This window comes from Polyergus mexicanus, unplaced genomic scaffold, assembly GCF_030449975.1.
Source record: "Polyergus mexicanus isolate NDT 795.1 unplaced genomic scaffold, iyPolMexi1.0 SCAF_2, whole genome shotgun sequence".
Taxonomy (NCBI): Eukaryota; Metazoa; Arthropoda; class Insecta; order Hymenoptera; family Formicidae; genus Polyergus; species Polyergus mexicanus.
The window spans coordinates 1,690,044-1,701,961 of record NW_027223322.1 but is presented as its reverse complement, the minus strand read 5'-3'; positions in this window follow the sequence as shown (position 1 = coordinate 1,701,961).

The window sequence follows — 11,918 nt, the reverse complement described above, 5'->3', positions numbered from 1 at the left end:
AGCTTTAGTAGAGTAGAAAGCTTTGATGCGAGATGCGCACCTTTGACAAGATCCACTTAATATCTAAATATTAGACAAATGGATTCGTAATGGAGTCGTTACGGCGAATTTAATGTTTATACGCGTGTGCAACGATGAGGATACACCGTGTTATCCGTGACGAGCAACATTTTGGTCATTTCAGAGCCACATCAGAGAGAGGCGTAATGTTCTTGGCACGGCGGTGCGATACAATGTTGTGGCACTTTGATTAGTAGCTCTCGGTAAGAGCGCATGTACACCGATGACCTGTAGTTGACGTGTATTCCCTATCGGCGTCTGTTTGACCTAAAACGCAGCTTGCTCTTGCAATTATCAAACAGACGATACGTCACAATTGACGTTGCCATATGTAAAACAGCGAGATTTTTCAACGCTACACATAATAATCCCGTAAATATGGAATATTTTTTTAATGACAGATTTTCTTTGATTAATCTGGATTCGATTTTTCCTTGGCAAAAATATCGATAATTTTTTAGCTTTATAAGCGATCGAGAAGGAAAAGTTTTTTTGCAAATTAAACTCTGTAGAGCGAAAGAAAATGGAATTATATTTTCTAATTGGTCTCACATGGAGTGCGAATGAAATTTTAATTTGACGCTCAATTATTACAAAGATATATAAGATGAGAAAAATGAGATAAAACTTGCAATAAATAACGATCTCATTCGACACTTTCCCTGAAATAGACTTTAAATGGAAAAATCGATTTCAAATTATTTGTTATTAAAAAGATATCAGATGGTTTTGGGATATTCTGTACGCGATCATTGTTTTCGGATACGAATTTCAGATAAATTTCTTTATTTTTTTTCTCAATTAACACGTACATTACGATTTTTACAGATAAATAATATCTAATTTTGCTATCAATTTTATATATACAAGAGTTTATACATTCACAAAATACAAAAATTAATATAAAAAATTAGCGGACTGCCGCACTAAATTTGATAATCATTTCTTGATGACTAATCGCCGACGGGGATTTGGTTTTGTGTGTCGCGCGTTGTGATTAAAATTAATTTGCGACTCTGCGTTTCTCACTTTCTCTCTATCTATTTACCTCTCTGTCTCTCCACGCCGTACGAAAATTTATACGCTATCACGATCCCCGTGTTTCGACCGTTTCACGCGTGGATGGCGACGTACATTTTCGCGTAAATACATCCCCCGATTTCCGCCGAAATCGGGTCAAGTCAATACTCGTCATTTAAACAAGCGTGATGATATTATATACCGCGCTGCGATATTAACGACGATTAAATTTATCGCTACTTATCGCATGGAAAAAGAAAATACTTGCACCATTTACATTCGATACGTAATATATAAAAGAAATACACATAATCACACTTTCTCCCTGGTCATCTTACCTAATAACATTTAGATAGATAATGTCTTTCGGAATAAAAGAATTTATTTGCTAGAAAGCTTTTCTGTATACATAAAGATGTATCATTCGTAATTTTTATATTTACTAGACGCTGAACAATCGAAGTTGTATCGCGAATAAAACACAAAGTGTTTCGTGGACTTTCTAAAGCAAGTTGACATGTTAAATAGTTCACTGTCTACGTGCACAACGATAAATGTCGGATCATTTTTCATCTTTCTCCGTCAGCGAAACTTTTGAGAAGTTGCGGTTATTTATTTATATTACTCTTTTAAGAAAATAAAACGAATTACACCGGAAAAAATATTACACTGCACAATTTTGTGCGATATTATCTTGAATCCCGTCAATTTTGACAAGCGAGCAAGCAAACTCTCGCCGAATTTTCAATTTTTAAAAAATGGAAATGTGTAATAGGGATCTGTATTTTTTCAATTTTGTAATCTAGAGTTTCGCCCATAGGCATAACTTGAACACGCAATTCCTTGCATATATAGAAAATGTAAAGAAATTATAAAAAGAACTTAATACGCACATTTAACAGAATACATTTGACAGAATTCGAGAGAGGTGACGATAAGCAATTTTACACTCGCTTTGATGTTAAACCCGCGAATCACGGGAGCGCCAGCCGAAAATTCTAGATGAACCGTGTCTTGTCGCAGGGGTGTGGCGGCGGGGGAGGGGGGAGGGATGGGAGGAGAGGAGGGACAGAGAAGGAGAAAGAGAGGCTTCGTGTGAGCCGATGAGAGTGAAAAGAGGGTGCGCGCCGCGAAGTGGGGGTAGGCACGACGGTGCATTTAATAATTAACTCGCTGGATACACGACGATGGATGTCTGACGGGGTTTCGTCAAGAGGGATCGAGGAGCGCAGGGGCAAGGGGAGAGGAAACGCAAGGGGTTTGTTGCAGAAGTGGAGGTCGGTGGAGAATGGTGGCGCGGACGCGGAGAGTAGGGGCGAGTGAATGGTGAGGGTGAGGGAGAGGGGGAGAGGAAGGGGGGGGGTGAGGCGAAAGCGATTGCAGACAGGACGCGAGGGAAAGGGGGTAGTAATGCTTGGGGTAGGTAGGAAGGTTGGCAGCCGGAATGGCTCTCGTGGATGCTGCGCAACGATCAATACACCACGTGATGCCACGCGTCACATCTCTCTCGCTTCCACTCTCCTCCTCTCTCCCCCGCATACCCTTTTTCACTCACTTTCTCTCTCTTTCTCCCTCCCTCCCTCCCTCCCTCTCTCTCTCTGTCTCTCTCCCTTGCCGTTTCTCGGTCTTCGTCTCGCTCCCTTTCTCTTTCCAGCGTAGCGGCGGTCTATCGCCGTTTTCTTGACTTCGTGACGTAATGCCGATCCAAACGATGAGGCGCATGACGCGTTTATTTTATTTCTGAAAATACCTCAATTGAAAGATGTTATATCGTTTCGTTTTAAATGAAACTTTGATCGCTGCAACTTTTATTAGTTCTTTTATCAGTTTTTTTTTTTTTTTTTTTTTGTAAGTACACTAATAATAATATGCCATTAAACGGAAAGGTACGGAGAGAGAAGGAGAAAGAGAGAAATACTGCTACATCTTTTTTTTTTAAGATATTCATAACTATATATGCGGAATCTGTCGGATATATATGACCATTGTCGAGGTCATATAAAAGAGCCACGTATTCATCACTCTTTTACGTTGAGAAATAAGGACGCGCGTTAATAAATTTAAAGATCGCGATATGTATATCATTCTATGCTTCTCATTAGTTATGACGATCGCTAAAATATCTGAGAAATCGGAAGTTCATCTGATATTTTCTGGTTATTCGATTAGAATTGATGTTCTGTCATAATTTTATCGGTCGCGCGGCGCGACGGTCTGCGCGACTCGTTTCCTCGAGTTTGCGTTGAGTTTACGTTTCGAATTTCCCCCAGCACACACCTCGACGATTCGTCGTCTATACATCCTTTGTGTTTGGATACTATGATATACTTCGGGAATGTGATTTATGCCGTTGAAAAGCTCACGTGGATTTAACAATGCGGCGACTGCGAACTACCATTCGCGGAAATCGGCTAACGAATTTCGTAAACTGATTCATACGGTCGCGCATAGCGTAATTTTAGAATAGAATTTTAGGAAATATTTTAGAACGAAAAGGAAACAATCGCCGCGGATGACTTTGATGAATCAATTTCATTAAGTGGATGCGTTAAAAGAAACATGAGTTATAGGGAGCGTTCGAGATTAACCATATTTTTTACGCAGTATAAAAAGCGAAAAAAATATATTATAAAAATAGATTGTATTACTTTCCAACAAAAATGAAACCAATTCTGTGACTTTTGCAAATTGGAGAACGAATCTGCTATTTTTATTCACAAAGAATTTCCTGCTTTTAGTCTTTTAATCACAGAATTATTATTGATTATTCTTTTTCGTGATGTTTTGATAGGAAAATAGATGATCAGATAAAAAAAAAATCGACAAATGCAATAACGCGCGAAAATTGATAGATTTATCGTAAGCTTCAACGTAAAGTACATTTTCAGAAAACGCCGTCTAATTACGCTTTGATATTTACATTTATACGTTTTGAGAGAAATATACACACGCAAACAATTCCATATAATATCACGGATTGTTCTACAGAGAGATGGTATTTCCAGGACTTGAAACTAGACAGCTAGAATTTTATAAGAATCATATTTATGATGCATGGGAGAGAAAGAGAGAGATAAAGAGGAATTCCTTATGCAATTAATGTTGGTAATTATTTTCTAGCAATAATATCCGCTCTAGTAAGGACTTATTATATATATTCGCGAATATTTGTAATTTTGTGCTCATATAAACTTATCGAGAATACGTTTGTCGCACATATATCGCGTATATCCATCTCCTCTCTGTTCCCCCAAAAAAATGGCCGGTGAATTGTCATATTTTTTTCTTCTTCTTCTTCTTTTTCCTTTTTAGCGAAATAAATGAGATGCGAGAGGCTTGTTGCGAAAATTGTTAAACGCGTTTATCGGATGTAATTTGCGCATAGACTCGCGCTTAATATTTCCTGCGGTGAAACTTGGCCGATAAAATTTAATTTGCGCGATGTACGAAGCGGTTCGCCGTTTAGGTGTATGTACCAGTGCGATATATAACAGGCGTAAAAATTCTAATAGGAAAAACTTCGCAAATGTACGAGCGAGGAGGACGCTATAGACAATGGTTTAAGCTGGATACTTTCAACGTTAAATAACGATGTAGAGCAAGATGAAATAAATTTAAATCGCGTGGGCGCGAATTATTAACACATCGCGCTTATATAATTAAGCTCATTATACTTTAATTTGGTGTAAAATATATTCTGTAATTATTACCGTATGGTATTTCCGCGATTTTTTCTGGCATCTGATAAATTCATACAGATTTAGGAAAGACATGAAAAAGTTGTCAATGTTATCGACGTTACTGGAAAATTCTCTGTTGGCGATACTAATACAAATTTAATGTATGTGTGTGTGTGTGTGTGTGTGTGTGTGTGTGTGTGTGTGTGTGTGTGTGTGTGTGTGTGTGTGTATGTATATCGCGCGCGTGTATGCGGAAGGATAACGATTAAGGGGAAATAATGCAGCAGAAAGGATACGTTAGCGTGCCACAGGTTTAAATATTCATCCAAGATCAATCGACTGGATCTGCAATTTCGGATCGTTCTGGACGATGCAAAATAAACGGTCGGGCATCCAACTTTTTTATCCCTTTCTCGTCGAATTTAAAGCGAATGTCTTTTTACATCGACGATATTGAGCTCACTTTTTTTAAAGATGAATTGTCATTCTTGGTAACGTCAATTTGCGTTGAAAAATTATATTATTTTTGTGCAACAGTTGTCAACCGGATCTTTTTTCAATATCTTCTTGATGAAGATAATATATTGATTAAACTTTATAATATGTATATATATATATATATATATATATATATATATATATATATATATATATATTGATTAATGGAGGGAAGTGATCATATTTTGTAAATTTTTAATTTATTTTTTTATATACATTTGTAACTAAACTTTAAATAAATTTTTTTTTTGTCGGAGTAGATGAAAATTCCGTTAAAGTAAATTCTTTATTTGAAATTAAGTAAAGTCTTGTTAATTTTTAAATTTCACAAAGTTTAGCTGGCGAAAAACTATTACTTTTCAATTGCTTGTCTCAATTCAAAAATTATTGACGCTTTAATATTCTCTTTAAAAAAAATTGGCTATAGAAACTACTATAGAACTGCTGTCAAAAAAACATCCAGTATTTTTGAAATATCCTGTATTGATTGTATATATATTTACAGCTCCGAAAGCATCTCTAATTGTTTCCTATATATTTTATAGTGACAATGAGTATTAGATTTTTATTTAGTATATAGTGTTTTCAATGTTAATGTTGGATTTTGAAAATTATTTTCTTGTATTCGGTGCACAAACTACGCGATAAAGATGGGGCTAACTTTGAGGAAAACTCTCTCCACAATATTGCAGAAGACAGATCTTATTGTACTGTCGTGTATATGTACCTGCCTGCGCGAATTTCAACATCCTTTCATTGTTCGCCAAGCTTAGCGCGTGCAAGTTGTCAAGAACAACGAGGTCCCGTATCCTTCTCCCAAAAGTACTTCCAAAGCTAGTATTCTGAAAAGATCTGCAACGCGTTATTTGCGCAATCTATTCTTCGGATTGGCTTTGTGTCGAGCCTTGTGTGAATTCGGCTTCCTTCCTTCCCGGCCAAAAGCGCGCGAAATCAATTTTCTTGTCTTCAATCGATGACGTGACATTGCGCGGCCCGGCATATTTTCAATAAACAGTGTAGCCGACATAAAACTGCCAAAATGTCATCGATCGGGAACGCGTCGATACGAATTAATCGTTTATTTTTGTCCGGCTTTGCTCGGCTTATAATTTCCGGAGAATTTCTTTTTTTTTTCGCTTTTCAAAAATTACACATATTTTATATATATACATTTAAACCAATCTTATTTTATTTTTAAAAATGAATATAAAAGATCTCACCCACATATACGCTTATTGCGAACTGAATGTAAACTAGACAGGAATAGTATAGAGAGAAATAAAAGTAATGAAGAAATAAGACAAATATAGAAATATATCGAAAAGCAATAGGTTTTTTTTTTAAGATCACTCTCTCTTAAAGGCATTAGAGAGAAAGATGAATAAAGGTATATGATTGATAGCTATGAACGTAGTTTTATCGAACGTATTTTCTAGAAATAAGATAACTTTTCCAAATTCTCGCAGGAGCGAATTAAATTCTCTCTCGCGCGCGCATCCCTCGTTCCGTGATTCCGCTATTTCCGCGGTAAAATACAAATGAATGTTCGTCCAGGCACGAAAAAGCCGAGATGCGACGAGTCAGCGCTGTCGGGACTTTTTTTTACGAGAACCATGGACACCGGCCAATCAGTGAGGTGACAATGATTTAGGCGCGCGTTCGCCGGATTGCCGTCCCGGCAAACACGACCACGCACGTGCGTGTGCGATCCCGCGCGGGCGCGTGTGTGTGGGAGCGAACGGCCTCATGAAACATTCATGCCCCGATACTGCCCCGTGTGACACCGCTTAACCCCGGCTCTCCAAAACGCGCGATAGACGAGATAGGCGACGTTGTATTTTCGACATGGCGGTAAGTCACCTCTGGTATGTATCATCTAGTGACTTTATGTATATATATGTATATATATCGGAAACTAATTCTAAACTTTCGTAAATAAATCCTTGAATAAAGTGCTCCGTCTTATAAAAAAAAAAAAGGGGGGGGATATTTGGATTCCCAAACAAAACTCAATTATATTATGCGAGAGATGTCTAATCATAAATATTGGAATTCTTTCGACGACTCGTAACAACATATTTTTCGCACAATTTTTTTTTTTTTTTTTTCAACGATCAATTATTATTGAAGAATGATGGTGATGTTTGGAGCGACTTTTCATCAGCAGGGGCATAATTTTCTGTTTGCAACTTAACTAAACTATAGACGATGGAAGGAGTCGGAGCTGCGACGAAGTTATTAATCCCACTAACAGGAAGCAAAGTGTACTTTGTACGCTCGCTTTGCCTGCCACTCCGTGTTTAACTTTCCGTTCAAAAGCATCAAACCATAACAGGGCGATATATTCGCACGTGGCGTCACAGTTTGAAAGCTCCTCCCTCCCTCCCCCCCCCCCTTCCCCCGTCTCCCCTATCGAACTTTCATTTTCCCATGGCGGAAGTTCGGCGTCCGAACTGCCGATATCACTGACCAAGATATGTGAGCGAGAGAGAAACTTCTTTGGAAGCTTCTCTCTAATTCTTTCTAATTCTATAATTTCATAAGATACAAGAAATCATGCATCTCCGTTATGTCAAAGTTTTATCCGCGCACTCCGAACTATGCGATACCAGAATAAAAGTATAAAAAGAAGATAAAAATGTAGATCAAGTTGTGATATAACACAGTTCTACAAGAAAAACGTAAAAAAAAATTATCTTTTTTTTTTTTTTTAATGTCGAATACGATCCTTGGTTTTGTTTTAATTATCCGCATCTTATAATTATCTTATAATTTCGAAAAATTTGCGATTAAGTAAATATATAGTTAAAGTTGCTAAAAAGGATCATTTTAATGTATTTTATTATATTACAATATAATTAATATAATGTATGCTACAAAATTAAAAAAAAAGGTTCGCGTAATTTATTAGTAGATTTTGTTATTTTGCATTTACCAATTTCGACATTGCAGATTCATATTTGGCGATCTTGAAAAGTCTCAAGTTTGAATAAACACGTTGAAAGATATTCGATAGATGCTCGATAGTTTCGTTCGCTATTTTTCTGTAATAAAAATTCCATATTAAATATTTAATAAAAATGTGTAAAAATATATTAAAATAGTTTTTTTTTACAACTTTAGCCATAATTTTCTCAAAGTTATCACGTGATAGAGCAAAAAGTCAGAATCGTATTCTTTTTTTGCATTAGAAAAAGAAGAAATTATTTTTTCTCGAATTATATAACAAATATATCTATATTATATTCTATTATAACCTTCGTATAATCATAACAGCTTTATAAAACGCCTCTTGAAACGCGTATAAGCAAGAGAGCTTGTTCGACCGTTAAAGCTAATTTCGAGCGAAGCGATCACCTGGAACGAAGAAAAATACAACCCCGATAATGGCTTAATCCCATTCGATTATGGCCGAAGCCCCGCGAAGGAATATGCACCTTGGGGAGTCGATACGGTAAGCGAACGCGTAAGTTACTCCCTTTTCTCCTTGTTTCTTCCCCCCCCCCCTCTCTCTCTCTCTCTCTCTCTTCCTCGAAGAAACTGGAAGACATTATAAATATGATTAATGGATGGTTTAGGAACGGCGTGTTCGGCATATCGATAAGTTCCCTATCATCGTCTCGCTGCCCGAACGAGATGAGAGTGAGGCCAACTAAACCTTGTTCACCAACTCCAAAGAGTATTGATCTTGTTCAGAAAATTGTGGGAAATTGTTGTATTCTCTGGAGGAGTCTTGTATGGGATGTGGCCAATTATTTAGCATCCATAGGCCAGCTATCAACTGACGAGAAAGAAAGACCATCATTTGGAAGCACACTATAGCCGGGGATTTATGGCAGTTGACATAGCATTCATTAAGCGATTTGCATCATACATTAATTTTTTTAATATAACAAAATCTACATAAAAAGAGAACTCAAGATCTGTGAAAAGAATGAATACTCTAGATTAATAATTAGCCCACGTCATTCAACGTAAAGCGGTTTAAATTCTATTTTGGCATTATTTTCTTCTGAATCTAATATTATATTTTTTTTAATTTAATATTTGCGTAAAATGTCTGTTTCGTAAAAAGGAGGATTAAAAATCTTACGATCACAAAATGAAAGATACGCAGAAATATGAATATCCAATAACTAATTAATAGAGTAATAAGAAACCCTCGGGACTTTATATTTCTGGAAAACATTTTAATTAGAGAATGTGGCGCAATTAAAAGTTTTAGAGAAATTCTCTAATAACACACCTTTTCTCTCTCTCTCTCTCTCTCTCTCTCTCTCTCTCTCTCTTCTCGGCTCACCCGCACTCGCATTTATGCAACGATACAGCAAATCATAGCGATAAAACTTGTTTCGTCTCCGCGCAGGCTCGCCAATGTCATTTCCTCGCCTCTTTTTTCGCGTACGCAAGCAACGCGAAAAAGATGTAATTCCAGCATCCGTAAACAACGCGATTACGCTCGCCGCATCGTGCTTCTCTCCTTCCGCTATCCGCGTTTCCACTATCACGGATTCTCTCTGACGACCGCGTGTAATGGCGAATTTCCATATTATTTTAGTTCCTTGCGCTCGTTTCTCTGTCTACACAGTGCTCTTGTTTTAAAATTCTTTATCTCTTTCTTAGACAACGTACGATATATTTGTTTCACGATAATTATGTTTCTATTTGCTGCATTTTTGCAATTGTCAATTTTGTAAATACATATAAAGTAAAGAATATAAGGCCCGGACCCTTTTGTAAGGGTTCGCATCTCGCGGACCTAAATCAAAGATCCGCCACTGTCCCGACGAGAGTTAAAAATATTTCATTAAAATTAATGAAACCCCGCTAACGCTCACACATATATGGGGAGGCCGGGACCATAATTGGAGAGGTCTCGACTATGGCAGCTGCACAACCCTTTGTACGGCCCATCCACCCCCTTCAGTCGCTGCAGCCCTCGTTTAAGCATATCATCCTGTTTTTCTATGTCACCTTCCCTGAATTCAGTCTCTCTCTCTCTCTCTCTCTCTCTCTCTCTCTCTCTCTCTCTCTCTCTTTTTGTTTTTCTCCACCTGTTTTGTTATTTAAAAAAATATTACTTTCATAAAGCAGAGAGATCGAATGGATCGACACGCAAAAACAATACAACCATCATATATCTATGTGGGGTTGTTACGAACCTAGTGAATTCGCATCCAATGCTAAATGTAATCGCTTATTGTTCGGCACACGATAACACAGTAAACGTTATATCATCAATTTATATTAGATAGACAAAATTCGAAATAAAACGTATTTAGTTAAATGTGATGGATATTTATATATTATATATATATATAAAAATTAAATATTCACATATTCAGGAACTCGGAGAGAAATTATTTAATATTGTTTTCAAAATTATTTCCTTCTCCCCCTTTTTTTATGCATTAGATGCTAAAGTATTCGAAAAAGATTTATTCTCAATAATGACGATTCGTGGATCCCTTTACGTGCGGTCCGAGAGACTTGACCCTTTAAGCCAGACGGGCTTTTCTATGGCTTCCACCTGTGTATGGCTGTGTATTGTAAGTCCTCTCTTTCTCTCTCGTAAAAGAATTTTTTGCACACACCCACACGCTCGAACGATTACGTGTACACTCGGGTGAGTTTGCTCGCTCGATACACGTGCATACATGAGCGCGATATCCCATATCGTACTGCACAGAAACTCCCTATTGAGGGAGAGAAAGAGAGAGAGAGAAAGAGAGAAAGGGAGTGACAAAGAGCGGAGAGCTTTCAAAGCTCTCGCGCCTCTCGCCCAGACTGTCATTTCGATCCTGACTGAAACAGTCCCAGCGGTTCTCAACTGGGAAAACTCGTTGCGAAAGGTGGAATAAAGCCTGGCAGGGTTTTCGCCGAGAATTCGATGATTGACAGCATGCGGCTAACGTGGATAACGAGCGACGCGCTTTATGGAAAATGTACATTGTGACGTGATTCTCTCGTACGGCCAATAATATACAGGGCGACCGGTAATTGGATACTATTGTCAGACGATATTCATATTTTATTAATACGAGATATCTTCATATATAAACGCACACATGCGAAATATCTTAAAACCACTGAACGTCCTTTTAATAACATTCTTTCTGTTGGATTTAGATGATTGTTCCTTTGGAGGGATTAATCATTTTCGAGTTATAAACGATTAAAAAATGAGCCTTTCATATAACACACTACATTTGGTGAAATTAAAAAGTTAATAAAATATTTCAATTCTAAAATATTTCTTTTTACTATTTTAATTCGAAGTTATCAAAGATATATGTAATGGAAAAATTTGGAGACCTGCCAAAAAAATGATGATTTTTTTTACATTTGCGTTAAGGAAACCTCGATTTCTCTCCAAAACCAAAGAAATGCTACTAGAGGGATGTCCGGAGCTTTTACGGTATATATATTACGGAATATACTTAATTCTCAAGAAATTTCTAATTACTGCTTCAGAATCTTGCTTCAGAAAGATGGGTTACGATATTCTTTTCATGAAAAATTCACCGCGAATGTTTTTAAAACCGCTGCCGACAACTATATATTTTTGTATTCACTAACTTTTTCTTCTTAACAAATAATGACTTTAGATACGTAGAAAATACGAAAACTTTGTTAATATTAAAAGCATATGCTTGTAGT